The sequence below is a fragment of the Mastigoproctus giganteus genome, chromosome 4 (genome assembly GCF_048544385.1).
Source record: "Mastigoproctus giganteus isolate SK-2022 chromosome 4, ASM4854438v1, whole genome shotgun sequence".
In the NCBI taxonomy this organism is placed as follows: Eukaryota; Metazoa; Arthropoda; class Arachnida; order Uropygi; family Thelyphonidae; genus Mastigoproctus; species Mastigoproctus giganteus.
This window is the reverse complement of record NC_143578.1, coordinates 92,521,433-92,544,153: the sequence shown is the minus strand read 5'-3', so window position 1 is coordinate 92,544,153 and position 22,721 is coordinate 92,521,433.

Here is a 22,721-nt window from a genome sequence, read left to right as displayed (position 1 = left end):
AGTCTCCAGTGTAATTTACAAAACTTAAGCCTTTCTTCGTAAGAGAAATCCTTTCTTCCATTCACTAATAGTAGTAGTAGTAGTGGCATTTGATGCAAGAAAGCAAGTGTATGAGCTTTCGCAGCATCAGCCAAAAAAAAAAAAAAAAAAACACACACACACACACCATTCCCTCCAAATGCCTGTCCAGTTCTTCCTTAAATTTATTTAACCTATCAACTTCCACAAAGACAGATGGAAGTTTCTTCCAGCAATTAACGATCCGCTGGCTAAAGGCAAATTTCCACACAGCTATTCTACATCTGTCTTTTCTTAATTTGAATTTATGCACCTTTAGGTTCGTAATCTGAACAAGTGGAAGGATCCCATCAGAATTCAGCGTGCTCAACCCATTCAAGGCCTTAAACACTTCAATCAGATCACCGCGCAGGTGCCTAGTCTCCAGCTACTGCAATTTGCAGAACTTAAGCCTCTCTTGGTAAGAGGATCCCTTCTTTCCCCTCACCAATCTTGTTGCCCTTCTCTGTACACGCTCAAGCAAATCTACATCCTTCCTAAAATGAGACCTCCAGACCTGTACACAATACTCAAGGCATGGGCTGACCATTGGTTATACAGAGGGACAATCACCTCCTTTTCCCTGCTAGCAAAATTCCTATATATCATTGACAAAACCCCCATGACCTGCCCTTGCAGCCTGTCTGCATTGCTCAGAAAACTTCATATCTGATTACACAATTACCCCCAGGTCTTTTTCATTTTCTACCACCTTAAGTGTAGTACCACACAGTTCGTACGTTTCTCTGGGGTTACTTCTACCCATATGCAGTACTTTGCATTTGTCACGGTTAAACTTCAGTTGCCACTTCTTAGCCCATCTGCCCAAATTTTCTAGATCTTATTGCAGTAGCACACTGCCATTACTGTCATTAATAACCCTGCCAACCTTTGTATCATCTGAAAACGTCGACACTAAGCCTGATATCATCAGGCTTAGTCTGTAATCAGGCTGATATCATCATACCTTCATCAATATCATTGATAAATATTCAAAACAACAGTGGACCCAACACCAAACCCTGTGGGACTCCACTAATAAAATTAGTCCACGAAGAGCAGCACCCATTGATTACCACCCTCTGTCTTCTCCCACTCAACCATCCATTTATCCATTGTAGCAACGTACCCTTAATACCATTCTGCTCCAATTTGTACAATAGTCTTCCATGCAACAGTGTCAAAAGCTTTCCTGAAATCCAAGTATATGATATCAGAATTATTTTTTGCATCCAGTTCCTTTGAAACCACATCATAATATCCTATCAAATTTGTCAGACAAGACTTTCCCTTAACAAACCCATGCCATGTCTGAATTATTGCTGCTGACTTGTCTAGATGATCCTGTAATACACGTTTAACCAGTGACTCCATTATTTCACCCGGAACAGAAGTTAAACTAACTGGTCTATAATTACTTGTGTCACCCTTCGATCCCCCTTTGTGAATTGGGGATACATTTGCACATCTCCAGTCCGTGGGAACCTCCCCTGAGTCCAAGGAGGCTCTCATAATTATGGTTAAAGGTTTGCTTAGTTGCTTTGCCGCCTCCTTTAATATAACTGGATAGATCCCATCCACCCCAGGTGCTTTTCTTATGTTTAATTTCAACAATTTCTCCTCCACTTTGCTCTCGGTTATTACAAAATCATTAAGCGCCCTGCTACAATTTGATAACCTTCTGCCATTTTCAAAGCTTAACTCCTCATGAGTTAAAGTAGATGCAAAATACTCATTCGGTTTGTTTGCTATCTGAACACGATCATCAACAATCGAATTATCGATATCAAGTGGACCAATCAGATTCATTCCTTTCCTTTTAGAGTTTATATAAGTAAAGAAATCCTTGCTGTTTTTCTTAGCATCCTTTGCCAAAGATTTCTCGTAATCTGCCTTCGCCTGTCTAACCTCCTTTGTGACCTGATTACAGACTAGCTTATATATGCCATAGGCTTCTGAGTTACTTGATAATTTATATGCATCCCATGCATTTTTCTTCTCTGCCACGAGTCTAATTAGTTCATTTGATAACCATTTAGGTATAAACCCTGAATAATATTTCTTAATAGGTATGGAAATTTTAGTAGCTTCCACGATTAATTCCTTGAATGCTTCCCACTTAGAATTTACTGTTGGTAACGTCGTCAGTTGATCCCACTGTACAGAATTTAAAAACTGTCCGAGACCACTATATTCACCTTTACGGAAGCAAAAAACCCTTTCCTTTACCCCTGATGATAATTATATCTTTAAGTAAATCCCACATCAGTATACTGTAATCATTGCCACCCAGTGGTTCCTTTATATGCAAATTCTTAATACACGAATGATCACTGCTGATAACCAGATCAAGAGTATTATCCTCTCTGGTTGCCTCTTGAACATGCTACTGCAGAAAACAATCAACCAATAAATCCACAAAAGTCTTACTAGTGTGTGAGTGACCAACCCACAAGTTCCAGTCAATATCTGGAAAGTTAAAATCCCCCATCATAAGACATTCGGATATACCAACCCACTCTATTTCTCTGTACAATTGTTCATTGTACTCATTCGAGTCATTAGGTCTATAACACACTCCTACTCTTATTTTTACTTTCGCAGTGCTTATGTCACACCAAACTGACTCAACAATGCACTGTTCATCTATATCAACTGGATGCACTTCTTTTGATTTTGTGTTTTCCTTAATTGACAGCATGATACCTCCTCCCTTCTACCCTTCCTACCCTTTATGTACACATTGTACTCCCCAAATTCCAATTCTGCATTCCTAATATCAGTGTGACACCACGTCTCTGATATCCCAACAATATCCGCCTTTGATGTCTTGACCAACACTTCAAATTCATCAAATTTATTTACTATACTTCTGGCATTGGTATACAGCTAGCATACAGCACCTATTCCTAGTTACCCTGACACATCCCATATACCTACCTGTGTCATGATGACTGCCACCAGTCCCTGAAACCCCTAGCATTCCTCGTTTCAGGTCGCTACTTATTCTAATAGAAGTTGTGCAAGAATCACCTTCACCTCTGCTTGCGGCTACTTTTAACCTTTTAGTCTGTGAATCCCCCCAAGCTAGCAGTTTTCCGACCCACCTAACACTGCCTCGATAGCATCAGCAAATATTCTTGCACCCTTTCTATTTCTGTGTATTCCATCCCTGTAGAAGCAGTCTCTCCTATTAACAAGCACAGACCACGCTGAAAAAAAAGCCTTGCACATTCCCTCCAGGGCCGAATTGATTGACAAGGCTCTCATGTACTCCCTCCTATTGTGTCTGGGGAGAATTGCAGACACTTTCAAATTTAACACTAACTCACGACTTTTTTGCAAAATTGACCTGTACTTGTTAAGTAAATCTGCAGATCTCCTACTTAATGTCATTGGTGCCAACGTGTACAACAATATCACCTTTTGTGCCCTTAAAAGATGATATACAGGGTGTTTCAGTTAAACGTTTCAGAACTTCTAAGAGAGGTAGGGTACATCCTGACAACTCGAAATCATATAGCAATGTGGGGTCGGAAATGCTTTCCTGAAGCGGTGATGTACACAGAAGCACCATAAAGAAAAGAGACCGTAAGTGAGAAATCGTTTTAATAATACATGAAAAGAAGCAAAAGGTACATGGATTAAAGTAAGTGTTCGAAGTTTCTTCCACGGGCTACAATGCACGCCTCACATCTCCGACGCATGGACATCCGAACATTCTGGAATACTCCACGCGAATTTCGAATTTCTTCGGCAGCTACTGCGATTCTTGCAACCAGCTCCTCAGCATTGTCAACAGGGGTGTCATAAACTAGCGATTTCATATGACCCCAGAAATAAAAATCAAGACATGATAGGTCGGGTGACCGAGCAGGCCAACGCACGGGACCACCACGTCCGATCCACTGTTGACCAAATGTGACATCCAGGTAGTTACGAACATCTCCGCTATAATGGGCAGGGGCTCCATCGTGTTGGAACCACATTGTCTGTTACGTCGATGCAGAAATCTGTTCATCTCTCAAAAGTTGTGGCAATACTTGCTGCAGAAAGATTAAGTAGATAGGTCCGGTTAGACGACACGGTAACAGGTAAGGTCCGATGAGGTGATCTCCCATAATACCGGCCCATACATTGACCGAAAATCGAATCTGTGCTGCACGACGTCGTATTGCATGCGGGTTCTCGACCGAACAGATATGGTCGTTATGCGTGTTGAAAATTCCTTCCCTTGTGAAGGATGCCTCATCGGAAAACAACACTTCAGCAGGAAAAAGGGGATTTGTAGCACATTTTCCAAGGTACCACTGTGCGAAAGCAATACGAGGTTGAAGAAACTTCGAACACTTACTTTAATCCATGTACCTTTTGCTTCTTTTCATGTATTATTAAAACGATTTCTCACTTACGGTCTCTTTTCTTTATGGTGCTTCTGTGTACAACACCGCTTCAGGAAAGCATTTCCGACCCCACATTGCTATATGATTTCGAGTTGTCAGGATGTACCCTACCCCTCTTAGAAGTTCTGAAACGTTTAACTGAAACACCCTGTATGCTTTACAACGTCATCAACTTTTGCCCCTGGCAGACATACCCTGGTCCTGTTCCATCTGTCCTTTTTACACAATATATTACTCGTCTCCGTGACAATAGAGTTACCGACAATAACTAGTTCCTTTGGGACCAGCGCATTCTGCCTTGGAGATTGCCGCTGTGTTGCCTGATGCCCAGGCGTGAGATCTGGCGTTGAGTTGGGAGAGCTTGACAGGCCGCCTCATATTAATTTCTTCGAGGGCATCTGCCCTACACCTCAAGCTCTCATAGACGCCGAGTAGAACGCTGAGTTTATGCCTAATTTCTAGACACTCTCTGTACCTGGCACACACAAAGACATCCTCCTCGGCTAGATCATGTTCTATTCCAGAGACTTCGGCATTTCACAAGTTTCAAATTTTTTAGGCTGTGATGCATTGGAGAATCACCCCCCCCCCCCTCTTTGCTGCTCTAGCCTGGGGCATGATATTTTAAATTAATAAGATCAATAAATTTAATTAATTAATTGTCTATACTACGCCATCTAATAGAATCCTAAATGCAGTGATGAGTATTGCACAATATAACTAACCGTTAGAGCTACCTAGTTACCAGAATTAAAAATTTGAATTCCCTATTACTCTATACAAAAACAATGGCTGCAAGATTCGAACGAAATAACGGTTTTACGTATATTAAGTAGTAATCTACATAAACTCTTCATCTAAATTAAAAATAAAAATAACCAGCGTAACTATAACTATAAGACTACGTATAGAGTACAATATAAAATAACAATTAGGTAAATAAAAAGACACATCCCTTTTTCGGAGCCTGTAATTCACAGCTGTAATTTTTAAAGAGAGTCAGCGCCCTCTCTTGATGCCCTTCTCTGTACTCGTTCCAACAGCTTGACATCCTTCTTAAACTGAGGCCTCCAGACCTGTATACAGTACTGAAGGTGTGGCCTGACCATTGCCTTATACAAGGGGATAATCACCTCCTTATCCCTGCTAGAAACTTCCTGTATATCATTGACAAGACACCATGAGCTACTCTTGCAGACCATCTGCATTCTTCAGAAAATTTCATATCTGCCTGCACAATTACCCCCAGGTCCTTTTCACTCTCTATCACTGTCAGTGTAGTACCACAGAGTTGATACATTATTCTGGGGTTACTGCTTCCCATATGTAATACTTTACATTTGTCAATGTTAAACTTCATTTGCCACCTCTCAGCCCATCTGCTCAACTTTTCTAGATCCTGCTCTGCAGCGTACTGTCATTAGTGTCATTAAACCCTGACGAAGTTCGTATCGTCTACAAACTTGAAGATTAAGCCTGACATACCATCATCAATACCATTAATGAATACAGAAAACAACAATGGACCCAACACTGAACCCTGGGAGACTCCACTAATAACATTAGTTTACGAAGAGCAGTGTCCATTGATTACCATTGTCTGTCTTCTCCCACTCAACCATCCCTTTATCCATAGCAGCAATTTGCTTCCAATGCCACCCTGCTCCAATTTGTGCAGCAGCAGTCTTCCATGTGCAACAGTATCAAAAGCCTTTCTAATATCCAAATACTGTATATGATATCAAAATTATTCTCTTCATGAAGTTCCTTTGTGACTACATCATAGTATCCAACCAAATTAGTCAGATAAAACTTCCCCTTAACAAACCCATGCGGTGTCCTAGCTATAATTGAACTTTTGTCTAGATGATCTTGCATTGTTTCTTTAATCAGCGCCTCCATTATGTTCCCTAGAACAGAAGTTAAACTAACAGGTCTGTAATTACCTGTGTCTCCCTTTGATCCTTCTTTGTGAATTGGGGTCACATTTGCACATTTCCAGTCCATGGGTACCTCCCCTAAGTCCAAGGAAGCTCTCATAATTATGGCTAAGGGTTTGTTTACTTCCTTTGCTGCCTTCTTTAACATAACTGAATAGTTCCATCCACCCCAGGTGCCTTTCTTATGTTTATCTTCAACAATTTCTCTTCCACTTTACTGTCAATTATTACAAGATTATCTAGGTTACTGCCAGAGTTTAATACACCTCTGGCATTCCCTTCCCTGAATAACTCTTCATGTGCGAATGTAGATGCAAAATATTCGTTTAGTTTTTTAGCTATCTGAGCAGGATCAACAGTTGAACTATCGATATCAAGTGGACCAATCTGATTCATCCCCTTCCTTCTAGAGTTTCCACAAGGAAAAGAATCCTTTGCTGTTTTTTTTTTGTTTTTTTTTTTTGCATTCTTTGCCAAAGATTTCTCGTAATCTGCCTAACCACCTTTGTGACTTGGTTACAGAGCAGCTTATATCTATCATAGGCTTCTGTGTCACCTGTTAATTTATATGTATCCCATGCATTTTTCTTCTCTGCCATTGTCCAATTAGTTCATCTGACATCCACTCAGGCCTAAATCTTGAACAATATTTCTTAGTTGGTATGAAAAGCCTAGTAGCTTCCAAGATTATTTCTTTGAATGCTTCCCATTTTGAATTTGCTGTTGGTAACTTCATCAGTTGGTCCCACCGTATGGAATTTAAATACTCAGACCACCTTTACGAAAGCAAAAACCTTTCCCTTGACCCCTGATGGTAGTTACCTCTTTGAGTAAATCCCACTTCAGCACACTGTGATCACTGCCACCTAGTGGTTCCTTTATCTGCAGATTCTTGATGCATCAAGAACTACTGATAATCAGATGAAGAGTATTACTCCTACAGAGAGTGTTCCCATTTATTAGATTCATTTTCAAGAAAAATATATATTAATCCATATATAAGATTTATATATAATATATAAATTAATATACTACATGCGAGGACGCTATAAAACACAGTATTTTTTTTCTAATTAACTTATGCTGTGGGAGAGGATTGCGACTGCTCCGGTCGCCTGTACTGAATCCGCCATTACACCACAAACCACTAATGTGTCAACTGCGATCCCAAGTTAAGTGAATTCCAGATTCCAGAGATCTCATAGGAATGGCAATTCCTAGTTGAACTACTTTCAACTAGGAACTGCCAATTTGTCGCACTGGATCTCTCATTCATGCTCATAGCTGTTTCTTCACAACCACTCTCCATATAATTAAAAGTCAATTAGATGCCTTAACTGTCAAAATCTGATCTATGGTCACTACGCTTGCAGCCTTCCAAATAAAGAGCTTGTTGAAACGAGAGACTGTTTCTACAGTGATGTAATAAATTTAAATAGAAAGGGTGCAAAAATATTTGCTGATGCATTAGCATTAGCTAAGGCATATGATGCAAGAAAGCAAGCTTATAGGGCATCAGCCAAAAAAAAAAAAAAAAAACCCTTCGCATTTCACCCCATCCGGTCACTTCAAATGTTTGTCTAGTTCAGCCTTCAATTTATTTAAGCTATCAACTTCCACAACAACAGATTTAAGTCTGTTCCAGCAATCAACTACCCGCTGGCCAAAGGCAAACTTCCGCACATCTATTCCAAAACCGTGTTTTTCCCAATTTGAATCTACGCCCCTCAGGTTCTTAATCTCAGCAAGTGGAAGTACCCCATCAGCACTGAGCCTGTTCAAACCATTCAAGGCCTTATACACCTCAATCAGATCACCTCGCAAATGCCTACTCCAGATGCTACAACTTACAGAATTAAAGCCTCTCCTGGTAAGAGAACCCCTTTGTTCCTCTTACCAATTTTGTTGCCCTGCTCTGTACCCATTCTAGCAAATCAACTTCCTTCCTAAAATGAGGCCTCCAGATCTGTACGCAGAATTCAAGGTGTGGTCTGAACATTGCCTTATAGAAAAGTATAATAACTTCCTTGTCTCTGCTAGCAAAATTCCTATATATCGTTGACAAAACTGCATGACCTGCTCTGGCAGCCCGTCTGCACTATCAGAGAACTTCATATCCGATTACACAATTATCGGTCTTTTTCATTCTCCATCTCCCTGAGAGTAGTACCACATGTTGGTACGCTTCTCTTGGGTTACTGCTGCCCATATGCAGTACAGTACTTTACATTTATCAATATTAAACTTCAGTTGCCACTTCTCAGCCCATCTACCTAACTTTTCTAGATCCTGTTGCAGTAGCATAGTCTTTACTATCATTAACAACTCTGACAACCTTTGTATCATCTGCAAACTTGGACATTAAGCCTGATCGATATCATTAATAAATACCCAAAACAACAATGGGTCAGCACCGAAACCTAGGGAACTCCAATAATAACATTAGTCCATGATGAGCAGTGTTCGTTTATTACCACTTTCTGCCGTCTCCCACTCAACCATCCCTTTATCCATTGCAGCAACTTGCCCTTAATGCCATACCGCTCCAATTTGTACAGCAGTCTTCCATGTGGAACAGTATCAAAAGCTTTTCTGAAATCCAAGTATATGATATGAAAATTATTTTTTGATTCCAGTTCCTGTGTGACCACATCGTAGTATCCAATCAAATTGGTAAGACAAGACTTCCCCTTAACAAACCCATGCTGTCTCTGAACTATTACTGCAGTCTTGTCTAGGTTATCCTGCATCACTTCTTTAACCAGTGACTCCATTAATTTCCCACGAACAGAAGTTAAACTAACAGGTGTTTAATTACTCGTGTCACCTTTGATCCCCTTTGTGAATTGAGGATAAATTTGCACATCTCCAGTCTGTGAGGACCTCCCCTGAGTCCAAGGATGCTCTCGTAATTATGGCTAGGGGTTTGCCCACTTCCCTCGCAGTCTCCTTCAATATAACTGGATAGATTCCCTCTGCCCTAGGTGCCTTTTTTGTGGTTAACTTCAACAATTTCTCCTCCACTTTGCTCTCAGTTATTACAAAATCATTTAGCTCCCTGTTAGAGTTTACTGAACATCTGTCCTCCCCTTCCTTACCTAGTTCATGTGTGAACGTAGATGCAAAATACTCATTCAGTTTGTCAGCTATCTGAGCAGGATCATCAACAGTTGAACCACCAACATCAAGTGGACCAATCTGCTATCGAGGAAGTGTTAGGTGGGTCGGAAACCTGCTAGCTTGGAGGGACGTACAGAATAACAGATTAACAATAGCCGCAGGCAGAGGTGAAAGTGATTCTTGCACTGCTTCTATTGAAATAAACAGCAGTGTGGAAAGCAAAGTGCTGGGATTTCAAGAACTGCTGGGAGTCATCATGGAACAAATAAATACATGGGTTGTGTTAGGGTTACTAGGAGTAAGAACAGGTGTAAACAGGTGTATGTATACTGGCATGTACACCCATGCTGGGTGTATAGTAAATAAATTCGACGAATTTGAAGTGCTGGTCAAGAGACGTGGTGTCACACAGGTATATAAGGAATGCAGAATTTGAATTTGAAGTGTTGAATGTGTACACAAAGAACACATATGTATGTATGTGTACCCTGTGTATAGTGGCTCCCAGACTAATATCCATCTCCACCTAGTGTCACTGTGATGAAATACAGAAACTGTAAAACTGGCCTGGTGTGTGTTTAATGAATGGTCTGAAGTATGTGTTGTGAGTGTCAGGCCTCTTTGCCACTAGGGAGCAGCCATCGCCTGGGACAACTGCTGCCCAGTGCCGTTTTCGGTACGTGGAGCTGGAAAACCAGTAGATACATTGCCCCATACTCAGGTTGACCAGTCCTAAATACCGTACTGTCCTAGCCACGGCCCATTTTCTACTGTCTGTGAGCAATGCACGAAATCTCGCATCCACACGAGGTAGTGCTGTACTTCTGGATTCTAGAAAAATTTCATACCCAGGCTGCCCAAACATGGATACCAACAAAAAAAAAAAAAAAAAAACTAGCGGTTGGTTGATTCCAACCTAAAATCAAACTAGTAAAAGTAAAGTTAAAAACTATTTACATATAAAATGTACAAAGATAAGTCAAAAGACAGAGAAGGGTATAATCCTTATCCATATATATTATGGTAAAACCACAGAAAACAAGAGTTCTGTGACCTGAGTTTAGCCCTCATGGAAAAAACAGCAGTAGAGAAGTTTTGAAGTGCTGCAAAGTTATTGGGATTATCCAGTAGAATTTTAATGTTGTCCCTGTCCCCGTTTGAGATAAGGAACATCTCTTAACTGTGTACTGGACATATAACGGACACGGTAACAAAACATGTATTCAATATTCCTCTTCACGCAAGTGCAGAAAGGCTCAGGTTCAAGTCCACGTACGTAAGTTTTGTTCTCAATGTACCATGTCTTGTCAAAAGAAACGAGGTAAACAATGATGGAACAAACCACTGGTTGGCTGACTTAGTTGCTGCAAAGTTAGCGTGTTGAATGCATTGTCATGTTATTTGTTCGGATTCACTTTGAGTCCAACGATTTTGCCAAACATTATATTGTTTCCATAATCAACTTTTTTGTCACGGTTCAAGTCAATTGAAGGATCGCTAATTATACCAAAAAGGTCAGTTTGAAACACTTTATTCAATCTGTGTATAGTTCCTCTATAAGCCACACAAAGGCCCAGGGGAATAGTGCCAGCTAGTACTTGTAGCGCATTATTCTAAACGGTACGACGAACTCTAAGCATAACTACACTGCTCGACAAAATTAACAGAATAAAATGTTTTTCATGAATACGTTGTTATAAATAGTGTCGTCGAAGGCGAACATCTGATATAATAGCCATCCTGGCTGAAAATTCCGAGTATCCAAAAGATAATTTTTTTTTTTTTTTTCCTGGTGCAGCATAAGCCTCAGGCTTCCTTGCATCATATGGATATTAATAATAATAATAATAATAATAATAATAATAATAATAATAATAATCGATCTATCACTTTCAGAGTCTCACATTATGCATATTATTCAGGTCTAAAAAACACAGGTTGCGACCGCATCACTACACTCCCGTTTTTTCGCTTGTTCATTGGAAGTCACATCTCCAGTACTCAGGATGGCATGTCATCGTTGTTTAGATGATTATTTTTGAAATGGCCGGCCGTTGGACGACTGAAAGCGGGCCAGTCGCAGGAGGAGGTGGCACATTCGCTGAATATGTCATGCAGTGTCGTCTCAGCCTATTGAAGCAGTTTCAGTGGACTCTATGCCAAGAAGGCCAGTGGTTTGTATACCATTTACCCCGTCTGCGCAGTAGCACAGTGGTATCATCACCGTACTCCCCACACACGGTGGAAAAGGCCCGGGTTCGAATCCCGTCGATGACGCGAGGAACTTTAATGGGCTTTTTTTCACTCCGTGGCTGAGTTAGTCAGGCTCAGGCGTAGATAGCAAGGTTTTCCCCCAGAAACTGGGATTTTTTCGTCCAGCAAAACAGGAAAATCGACCAGAGAACACACGCAATTTGCAGACAAAATACATACAGGGTGTATCGTAAATAGTGGTCCAGAGTAAAGGAGTCGGTACACTGTATTCTTAGGTATCACGTACAGGAATTTCAGTTACTTTTAGTCAAGATTCGCAAAGATTAAATTTTTTGCGAAACGACCTCCCTGAGTTATTGAGAGATGTCGACCAAGAAATACGAGACACAATGTGGCTGCAGAATGATGGCTGTCCCGCTCACTTCGCTGTTATTGTACGAGAACATTTAAATCAAACTTTTCCACAAAGATGGATTGGGCGGTTAGGCACAATTTTATGGCCACCACGTTCACCAGATCTCAACCCCCTAGATTTTTTCTACTGGGGGGTGTCTGAAAGAAAAGGTCTACAAAGAGGAAATCACTTCTGTCGAACAATTGCGTCAAAGGATTCAAACAGCGGCTGAAGAAATTAATGCAAACGGATTCGCTCGCAGACTCAAACGATCTTTTATTCGGCGATGCAGAGCATGCATCACCGCTAATGGTGGCCATTTTGAGCATTTCGTTTAGTTGAAATAAATAGTTAATTTGAAAAGAATGTTTTATTTCAAAAAACCCAATCAAAGAACTTAAAATAAAAAAGCTTTGAATCCAAAATATCTTAGGCAATTAAGCTGCTTTTTGTTTTAAATGCCAATAACTTTTTTTTCTGAACTGTTAGCAATTAATGTTGTACCATTTTAGAATCTTGATTTAATAATGATTTTTTTAAATTAATGGGCACTGACAGTGTAGTACATTTTTTTTAGACAATATGCACCTAAAGTCACATGACTTTTTGGAGATGAGTATCGAAATAGGAAAAAAATGAATTTCTTTAAAAACCTTTGACTTTAAATTAGTCGAATGTATTTGTTTACGATAGTGCACCTATTCAGGAGTAATAATAAAAAAAACAGAATTAAAAAATATTGATATTTGTTGAAATTATAGGCAAATTAGTGATGCAAGACACAGAAATTTAAAAAAAAAATGAAATTTATTTTTTTCCGAGAATCTTGACTAAAAGTAACTGAAATTCCTGTACGTGATACCTAAGGACACAGTGTACCGACTCCTTTACTCTGGACCACTATTTACGATACACCCTGTATATGGGTATATATTAGAAATAATGGATGGCCCTAATATAATAATTTAATTTGATTTGATCCCATTAACCCCAAACAAACGCAGAACTCGTCGAACTGGTGCACTTGGAACCTTGATAAATGGAGTACAGTTCTGTTCTCTGATGAGCCCCGCTTTACCCTACTAACAGATTTTAGTGGTTATGTTATCTGGAGACAAGGAAGAATGCGGTACCGGCACTCCAACGTCAGAAAAAGGAACACTTACGGTGGAAGCGGTGTTTTCAGGTGGGGGTGGAATAGTGATCAACGGCCGCACCCTTCTTCATGTTTTTGATAGGGGTACGGTAATTGCGCAGAGATATCGGGAACAGATCCTCAAGCCCTATGTGCGACTTCAGGTGCACATAGGGTTTGATGTTCATATGTGCACTAGAGACGCAGGCTACCTAAATTCGAAATCGAATCGTGGCCCTGTCAGAAGACAAGTAGGCGCAGATATCTCCTTCCGTACCTTGCAATTTCGTGCCACGTTTTCCAAGGGTGGTTTTATGGCGCTTTAAATGCAGTTTCACATAATCAGGAAATTCAGTAAGGTAGCAAAGGAACCAAAACTCTTCACAGATATTTCAGAATATTCTTCATCCACGGATCACCAAAACGCAAATATTGAAAGATCATAAAATTTCATTTTAAATATGGTGTTACAAGATAACTCAATAAGTTCTTCCATTTCCACAGGACTACGATTTGATGCATGCATTGTAGAGATTCTGTGGAAGAAACCGAAGAATGTAACCACACATGCATATTCCTTCATAGAAATAGACGAAAAGTAACTGATCAAAATACATTGCAAAACATACAAGTGTGTGATAAATTCTTTCAGACGCTCGACTTTATCAACACTGTTTATCGCACTTCCTTTTTTTTGTTACAAACTTACCCATTGCAAATACAATTAGAAAACCAATCAAGAATATAACGTTTCTGCGCTATCGTTGACACAGTTCGATAAGTCTTCCACTGCCACTTATGAGGCTTACTGGTGATCCTAAATTTGTCTCGCATAACTAATACAACATTCAACACCAATATTAGGAAGAAAAAAAATTCCAAGAATAAACCCACACCCAATATTAGCTATAAGAAATATAGCAAAAGCTACCCATACTGTCCAAAATTAACTACTTTAATTTAGATTCAACGGCGTGTTACACTGAGTTATGCCGATCGTGTGCTATGAGAACGGGAGCCATATGTTAGTAAAACTCGATGGTAGGGCTAAATGTGTTAAATTATGCGGTACACCTTGAGTGTCGCGGCACATCGGTTGGAAATGCCCCCATCGGCCGGCCTGTTGAGAACGCGGCACCTGCATAGACCGCATGGCGCAGTTAGAAATGCGATTCATCAACCCGTGCAATCTATTCATAGTTGTATCCCTGTCCAATGACTTCACTCATTCCAACTGTAGGTGAGCATTCTTGTGACGACCGTCAGTACGGATACTCCATACTCCGATAGGCTGTCGACTGCAATCTCAACTGTACTGGAGTCCAAAGCACGGACGACGTTGAAAAATGTTGCGCTCCCCCCAACAATGTTGTACTGCGTAGTCAGGTGCTCCATTTGCCTCGTGTGTTCTGCTTTAAAGCATATTGCATGCTGCCCTCATGTCAGCCATTTGACTGACATGAGGAAAATAACTTTTTAATCAGAGTTTGCGGTCAAAATTTACCAATTTATGGCAGATCTGCTGGTCCTCTGGATGCAAAGGCAAAGCCACCAGAAAATTCATTCCTGACATTAGCCACTTAAACAAATGTACCATAATCTGATTTACTCCAAACCTGGAAACCACTTTGATGTTGACTGGTCTGTTTGGAGTCAGCCACTCCAGACTTACTTTTATTTATTTAATTTATTATTATTATTATTATTATTTATTTATTTATTTTTATTTTTTTATATTTATATATTTATTTATTATTTTTTATTTTATTTTATTTGTTTATTTCTTTTTGTTTTTTTTTTTCTCCATAACCTGCACCAAGGGTGGTTTTTTATTATTTATTTATTTATTTTTATTATTATTTTTTCTCTATTTTGTCTGGTCCACCTGCTGGCAACATCAGGTGGGTCAGAGTCTCTTTTGAGACAGTACGTGCATTATTGGGATTGGCCCACCTTCCCGTGGTGTGGACGAGTACCCAGAATCATCTCTCCAGGTGACTGATGCTTCTGGGTAGCCAAGCGGCCAGAAACAACAACAGAACACACACATAATACACACAAACCTACGTCACACACATATCTGGCCCATTTATAGTGATACTGTTCTTCGCAGAGATACGAAGCGGAGTTGAACAGACGTTCTAGGTGCAGCCCTTTACAAAAACACATGTCCACATGATGCTGACTGGTCGTGGCTTCATTAAAGTCCGTCTCAAACAGCTTAGCCTTGCTGAAGACAGTGTTCTCTCTCGCCTGTGTGACGAGAGGGAACACTGGATTCATCTCCTGCAAAAATTGCACAGTTTATCTTTACCTCAGACAGCAGCTCCACCTCCAGACCAACCTTCCAGTCCTTGATCCGCCTCATTACCTAACTGGCAACAAGGAAGCATTCAATGCTTTCATACAATTTTGTACCGCTCTCTTCAAGCATAAAAGAAATCTTCTGGCTGCTGCTTCCACTCCTGCAGTCCCACCAGCTCCAGAGTAAACCAATTTTGCCTGAATCCTGTTCTGTTCTCTCAGGAGCTGAACCTCAACTTCATGTTAACCCTTCGGGGTTGAATCTCTTGCTGACGCCACTGTGCTGGCATGGGATTTCTCCATGCATGCCCCTGCACTCTCCTCTTTGGGGCAGGGGTGCCTTCCTCTGCATTCTTCTGGCGCTCACTCCTGTCTCTGTCTCTCTCACCTCTATCATGTACTGTTGCTGTCTTCACTCACTTGTCTTTGGATGTTCTTCCACTAGTGGCCTCTGATTTTCTACTCGTCTGAGGTACCCCTCCTTGTGGTCCCCGCCTTTTCTCAATGCTTTTCCCCTCTTACCATTTCCCCAACTTATTTTCCTGGGTCCTCTCCCTCCTTCGGCAAGAGGGGTTCACCCCAACAAACATCCCTCTATTAATCTTGCCCGGCTCCTCATGCCGTGGATGGATGCTGGAATGCCCCTTTCTGGTGGGGGGGCCTTCCAGTAACTAAGAAGGCAGATGAACAACTGTTCTCACGATACACTACTCACACCTCATCTGGACTTGGCAGTTTTTGCTTCTTTACAGTGACACGCTTACACAGTTTTGTGTAGTTATTCCTCGCAAACTCACGTTTTCCATCCAGCAAACCGAGTACAGAATACATGAAATTTAGAGACACAATACACTGACAGCTCACAGACTCTGGCATTAAAACAAAAAGAACGGCAAAAAACAACGGTGAAATAGCATTTTCATTCACAATTTACCATTTATCTCTTAGGCATTAGTAGTGGCTAATTACAAAATACTACTGTATGTTCTTGAAAAAGTACTGCAGACCTAAAACTGCTAACATTGAACTTTTATGCACATTTAATCTTGTAAATGTTAAATGTATGAGGTATATCTGATAATAACAGATGTCGCTTTCTGTTTCATATAGCGATTACTACCTTACATATGGAATATTTTCCCACGATTTCGGCTTAATGCAATCAGTTGATACATCTTAAACAGCCTTGGAAAGCTATTTACAATTTTTATTTATTTATTTTATTTTATTTTTATATATATATATATATATATATCGAAGGGGAAAAGTCCATGGTAGTTTAATGAAGAGCGCTCCATGCAAAAAAGAAAAATTTTCCGTTTTCTCAAAGGTCTCAGGCAAATGAGTTTCAGTACTAAACAGAATAATAGCTTTCAAACGACAACAAGTTTTAGGAAAAGGGTGTGAAGCCCTTTTATAAGTACTCTAAACTTTCTCTTGGTCATCTAATCGAATTCAAAAGCATTACAATATTCTTTTAAAATCAAAATATACTGGGCATTTCTCCTGATATATCCTCAGTCTCCTAATATGGTAAGAAGAAGAAGAAGGCTATTAGGGGGTATGGTCAAAGCTACATAAATTTCATGTTTGAACGTATTTTCTTTAATAGTTTCCTTCATACATTTGTCCACCAGTGTTTGTCATGCATCTGGAAGAGGTGTTGAACAAGACTTGATTGTAAAAGTTGGATAATCTGGTAGCTTTGGTCGTCAAAATTTCTCGTTTGAAATCAATTTTTAGGTTTTGTACTGGCTTTTCTGTGTATGCCATTAATAAAATTAATTGAATTTCATATTCTAATGTATATAGTGTTTCAGAAATACGTGTAATCTGCAAGTTTAGAACTCATTGAGTAGGAGAGGATATTTATAACAATTTTCGGAATTTTGATGGTTTCGGTTTGGTCTCTAAGTTACATAACTTCACGTTCTGAAAGTACAAAGAAATTGTACATTCTTGAAATGCTGGTATCCATGTGAAAGCCGAATTTTCATATATCTGCTAAAACAATATCCTATACGTCGAGGCAAATGTCTAAAGCAACACGAAATCCCCGCTACACTGCTATGATGTTATAAGGAAATAAAGGAAAGTTCAATAGAAACCCAAGAAATGTTAAAAAAAAAAAAAAAAAAAAAAAAAAAGAAGCTTTTGGAGATGCTATGCGTCAGTAAAAGACTTTTCAGTAGTTTTCAAAGTTTTAAAGCGTGCTGCTTGTCCGTCGAATATGACTTCGCTCTGACAGCCCTTCAATTTCAAAAATAAACGACTTAATCGTTCCTGTTCGTGATCCTTAGGAGCAGTGGCGTAGCTACCATGTAGGCAGGCAAGGCAATTGCCTCCGGGCCCTTTAGGGGCACGGCGTCTTTGGCTGTCTCCTGTTTTTGCAATTTTCATTAATTAAGAAGGGGCCAGAACATGTTCTTTGCCACCGGGCCCGAAAAAGGGTAGCTACGCTACTGCTTAGGAGGGAGTATAAACTATCCACGATGTTGCTAGTGAACTTGTTAACAACAAAGACCAAAAATACCGCAAGCCAAGTTGCATTTTTAGTATAAGAAATATGTACGTGGATTATCTTATAAAAGTCACCGAATTTTAGTACTATTCAAATTAAAGCCGACAACTATTAATAATCAAATACATTTTCCAATTAGAGGGGGAATTATAATTCTTTCCAACAACGTACATTTCTTGAGAGAAAGAATTGTCTGTATTATCTGATTTCTTCTCTCAACGTTATTAGACATGAGCTGCAAAAGCTCGTTTGTGTACGTAGCGTGGTACGAACAACTTTATTATAAAACGCATTCTTCTCACATTAAGAAGCAAGTCATCAAGACTGCCTTGGTCCCATACTTAGACTTCAAATAAGGAATGATGTTGCATGCTAAAGGATCCCGTTGTCAGCACAGTTGGTATAATCACTGTCCTTGCAATACCAGGGGGAAACGATTTGAGTTGGAATCTTCTCAATGACCCAAGCAATTTTTATCAGTCTTTTTCACAGTGTGGCTAAGTTAGTCGGTCTCAAGCAAGACAACATGATTTATTCTTCTGGAAACTAGTGTTTTCCATCCCATTAACAGAAAATTGACCACAGAACGCAAGCAATTTTTAGACATATGTGGTGCAATAGCCTAAGTTGCTGATGCGCCTAAGAAATTCCTACAACAACCCTACTCCAGTATAAACAGAAAGGAATCACGTGCACTAATTGCGATAGAAAGGGCGATATAAGCAAAAAAATAAATTTTAAATTTCACTGTGAAACTTTAAATTAAAAATTAATTCAAAATTTAAAAGCCGTGAAATATTTTCTTAAAATAGTCCTAGCAGGGAGTACAGTGCATATAATCACCATTCACACCATACCCGTGTAAAAGAATTTTCACGGACATTTTCACAGTGTTTGCCTTAATCCGTCTCAGGCGAGGACTGCATGCGTTCATTTCCAAAAAGCTCGCTTTTTGGAAATGAACAGGATGTTGTTGTTTTTATTGGGTTTCAGGAGCATCGGCAACTAAGGTCATGTTGCTCCATATACAGGGTGTCTCAAAAATATTGGTACAAACGTTTAGGGGAGGTAGGTAACATCTAAAGGAATGTGAATCGCATGGAAACGTCACGGGAAAGTAGTAGCAGAGGCACAAGAAGTAGAAATGACACAAGACAGTAATTAGTGGCAAACATTTATTTGACATAATATTAACAATGGAGTACGAGATGGATGCATTTCTTGATGTTACAACAGATGCTCGAAAGTTCCACCATGAGACGCGATGCATGCATGACACCGACGCAGCATGGATTGGCGCACACGGTCGAACACACCTGGAGTTTCTTTGACAGTAGCAGCAGCGCAGACGAGTCTCGCCACGATCCACAGGCGATTCATACACGATAGATTTGAGGGCCCCCACAGAAAGAAATCAAGGCTCGATAAATCAGGTGAGCGTGGGGCCAGGCAACGGGTCCACCACGGCCAATCTATCGACGCCCAAAACGCCTGTTCAAATGGTCATGAACACACCTTCCATAATGGGCAGGCGCCCCGTCATGTTGAAACCAAATGTTGCGTCTCACATTTGCTGGGACATCGTCAAGTAACCCTGGTAGAACTTGTTCAAGAAAGATCCGATATTTAGCGGAGTTCATGCGGGACCGTAACAGGTATGGGCCGACTAAGCAGTCATCCATCATACTTGCCCACACATTTATTGCGAAGCGATGTTGTGTCGCATGGGGGCGCACACCGTGTGGGTTGTCGTGAGCCCACACATGAGCATTGTGATGATTGAATAAGCCTTCCCGAGTGAAATAAGCCTCATCTGTGAACAAAACAGGCTGGAAAATTCAAGTCTTGAACACTTTCTTGGAGAAACCACTGCGCAAAAGCCACACGTGCAGGATGATCTTGGGGGAGCAGTAACTGAACCCTTTGGAGATGAAAGGGGTGTAAGGAATCGTCGTGCCAGACACGCTGTACACTGCAACGAGACACTCCTAAGGCAGAGGCAACGGCACGTGTGCTGGTAGTAGGATTATTCTGGACGGCGTTCAACACACTTTCTTTCATGGTGGGAGTTCCCGTCGAACGTGATCTGCCCACACTACTCCTGTTACCTCTAAATGACTCATAATCGCACAAATTATGATGCACACGCGCAAACAAACGGTGGTCCGGTACATGTCTGTCTGGGAAGCGTTCTCCATAAATTCGTTGAGCGGCTCGTCCATTGCCCTCTGCTAATCCATACACTAGGTGCATGTCTGCCAGCTCACAGTTCGTATATCGATGCTCTTCGTGCGGCCACTACTGCTTGAATGAGTAAACCAGAAATTTTCCCTCTCGCGAACTGATGAACAGCGCCGTCTACCGACTTACGGTGACGTTTCCGGTTATGGGTTCCTATGCGATTCACATTCCTTTAGATGTTACCTACCTCCACTAAACGTTTGTACTAATATTTTTGAGACACCCTGTATATTATCTGTAAATTGAGTGTGTTTTGAGGCTGATTTTCTGTTTTTCTGGATGAAAAACTCGATTTTCCCGGAGGAAAAATCACGCAACCCTCGCCTGAGGCCGACTAACTCAACTACTTTGTGAAAAATACCCATAACGATTCCTCCCGTCATCGAGGAGATTCGAACTCATGTCTTTCCCATCCGGTGTGAGGTGGGGGGACTGCGATACTACCAACTGTGCTACCCAAGAGGGCAGAAAACAGGCAAATAGACCACAGAATACACGCGATTAACATAATATATGTATATGTAGAGGGCGGCTGGAACGTCTGTACAACTCCGTCTCGTGTCTCTGTGAAGAACAGATTCAATTGTAAAAGGGCCAGAAATGTGAGTGGTGTAGGTTTATGTGGGTAATGTGTACGTTCTGTTGTTATGTTCTGACCGCCAGCCTATGCAGAAGCATCAGTCACCTGGAGAGATGATTCTGGGTACTGGTCGACACCACGGGAATGTGGGCCAGTTCCAGTAGAGCATGTGTCTCAAAGGAGACTGACCCGCCTAGTTTTTTGTTATTTGGTTTTTAGGAGCATTAGCAACTAAGGCCATATTGCTCCGGGATATGTGGTGGTCATTCCCTGACCTTTCCGCATCCTCCGTATTTGGTGGTGACGGGCTCGAACCCCGGTCTAATCAAGAAGCGTGTGCTACGCACTGCTGCTCCTTCCCACCTGGCTTCGGAGGCACCACCCGCCTAGTGTTGCCAAAAGGTTGGCCAGGATCCTCTTTCCAGAGGAAAAGAAAGAAGAAAAAAAAAAAAAAAAACACAGGTGGTGCTAATGACACCTCATAGATACTTTGGTTGCTGTGGCACTTAACACACCTTTAAAGCCCTCTTCGGTAGCACCTTGGTAGGATCGCCGTCCTCCCTACACCGGATGGAAAATATCTGAGTTCGAGTCGCGTCGATGACGTGAGGAATTTTTATGGGCCTTTTTCACAATGTTGTTGAGTTAGTTGGTCTCAGGCGGGGATAGCATGGTTTTATCTCCCGCAAACTCGGGTTTTTCGTTCAGAAAAACAGAAAATCGACCTTAGACGCAATTTATAGACAGTATTACACGAAGCAATATGGCTGTAGTCGCTGATGTCCTAAAACCCTAAATCAACAACAACAACACTCTTATACTACAATCTTATATCAGCCGTTGCTGAATTTGAGCTTTCACCAGCGTCACAGGCCAATCCATTCCTGCACAAGGGGTTGTTGCTAATGCTAAACCAACTCAATGTATATATACATTCAGTGATCACTGGATTATGATCACCCTATACGTAATGGACTATGTCGCATAGTTCGCAGAATAAAAAGTCGAACAGCTTCCTACGCTACGGTAGCGGTAATTTGCATCTGGTTGTGCAAATTGTCGGTTGCTCACAGCATACTGTGGTTAAGGTGACAAAGAATGGTGGCGAACGGGTTAAAGCACCTGCCGCCGACAGAACTGTGAAGGATTACGAAAGGATGTTCGTGGTAAGCGAAGGGTGCATGCGTTGTACAGGCTCAGCGGCAGATCACTGTGCAACAGCTGACATCGCAATACAAAATGGGAAATGAAAGAACAATATCCCAAATGACGATGCGTCGCACTCAGACGTATGGGGTTCCACTATGACCCAAGAAATATTCTCTCCTCACCGCTGATGATCAGTGGTGAGGTGATTGATTGATTGATTGATTGATTTGGTAGTTGTTGGCGCATCGGCTTCTGTGGCCATATTGCACCTCCCAAGGTTTTTGCAGTACTATGATCCAAGCCCGAGGCGGGAATCGAACCCGCGACCTTTGGGTTGCCGGGCAGGTACTTTACCCACTCGGCTAGCCCGGTCGGCCAGTGGTGAGGAGAGGGTATCTGACGGCGATTGTTGTGGTGTCAACAACACGCTGGTTGGATGCTGGAGGACTGGAAACGAGTGTGCTAGTCGAATGAGTCCAAATACCTGGTGCAACACGCCGAAGAACGCCTTTGTGTGTGGTGTAAGCATCACTACTCCATTGACACATCGTGTATGGTGCCATTACCCAGGCAAGTGGCGATGGTTGTTTAATACGGAGCATGTTTTGCTGGCAAAAACTACGACCCTGATGAGTATCGACCAACGTTTCACTGGTAAGGTCT